At 59.8% G+C, this 1339-nt stretch overlaps 1 long non-coding RNA gene across 1 annotated transcript; it reads right to left on the bottom strand.

Annotated features, from left to right (window-relative positions):
• Positions 1-642: 642 nt before the first annotated feature.
• LOC114073022 lies at positions 643-1083 on the bottom strand. Its single transcript, XR_003574267.1, has 3 exons — positions 1015-1083; positions 871-934; positions 643-755 (listed from the first exon to the last, which is right to left on the bottom strand). It is a non-coding gene; the product is annotated as an uncharacterized LOC114073022 (long non-coding RNA).
• Between the last annotated feature and the right edge of the window lie 256 nt (positions 1084-1339).

Below are 1339 nucleotides of genomic sequence, written 5' to 3'. Positions count from 1 at the left end.
CCCCTCTGGGATGCAGGGGGATGCTTACACCAGGAGGAACTTGGCACCAGCCTCTCCTCGGCACTCGTAGTCGCTCGGGTCCTCCCGCTTGGAAAGCCCGTAGGCCCCCAGGGCCATTCCCGTCACGTTGCAGGCGAGGATGAGGAGGATGATGGAGCACAGCACCGTGCCAGCGATCCACCTGGGGGGCAGAGCAGCAGGGCACGGCCTCGAGAGGGCATCCTGTCTGTTTGATCCTGAGAACCAGCTGAGGAACAGCTTTGTACCACAAGATCACTATGTAAAGGAGAGCATCGCTTTGGAAAAGGAAGGGCAGCACTCAAAGTGCTTGACCAACAACGACTTCAAAGTCTCTAAATCCATTAACCTGATGTTACCACAGCTCAGTTTAGCAGCACACTGAGACTAACATTCCTCAAAGTTGCTTCAAGTTGCTGCAGTTTGTGTTTGTGTTTGTGTCTCGTCTGGCTTAGACGGAGCTCATTTCCCCACAGCAGCCCTCACATACGGGGCTGGGGCACCAGCTGGGGCTCAGCAGGGCTCAGCACCCACCCCTGCTGCACCCCCTGCCCCCCTCCCTGCTCCCCAGAGTCACCTGTAGTGCTCGAAACGCTCCACCTCCCGCAGGTAGGGCCGGCTCCGCTCCTCCGCCGTCACCAGGGCTTCGCTGGCGGGCCGGGTGTAGTCGGGGAGGGGGAAGCTGTCAGCGATGGACTGCACCTTCTGTGCTGTGTGGGACAGCTCCTCCCGCAGATCTGCGGGGCCAAGGCTATGCTGGAGGCGTGGATGGTCTACTCTTCCCATCCTGTGCCCTCCCCAAATCAGGGTTTGCCCCTTGGAGAGTGTCCCTGGGTGCACCAGCTCACTCACCCTGGATGACCTGTGCCATCCTCTCCACGGCCAGCTCCGGGATGGAGTTGAAGGTGCCATTACCCTGCAAGGAAAGAGGGGGTGCTGAGCTGGAGCTGCCTGTGGGTGCTGGACCCCCCTGCTCCACCCCGATCCCCCCCAAACCTGGCGAATCATCTCAGCAAAGTCGCTTCGGGGCAGCCCGGCCATGGCCTTCAAAACCTTCTCCACTGATGGCACCTTGGGGTGGGATAATCACAGAATTACAGAGGTTGGAAAAGACCTCTGAGATCATTTGAGGCCAACCTGTGACCCAACCCCACCTTGTCACCCAGCCCATGGCACTGATGCCACATCCAGGCTCTGCTCAAACCCCTCCAGGGATGGAGAATCCACCCCCTCCCTGGGCAGCCCCTTCCAGTGGCTGATCCCTCTCTCTGGGAAGAACTTCCCAATGTCCATCCTAAACCTGCCCTGGGGCAGCTCAAGG

This window comes from Empidonax traillii, unplaced genomic scaffold (assembly GCF_003031625.1).
Source record: "Empidonax traillii isolate 1590-97213 ecotype Southwest subspecies unplaced genomic scaffold, ASM303162v1 scaffold4988:size9020, whole genome shotgun sequence".
NCBI classification, from domain to species: domain Eukaryota; kingdom Metazoa; phylum Chordata; class Aves; order Passeriformes; family Tyrannidae; genus Empidonax; species Empidonax traillii.
Note: the sequence above shows the minus strand (reverse complement) of the source record. Positions and strands in the feature narration are given on the sequence as shown.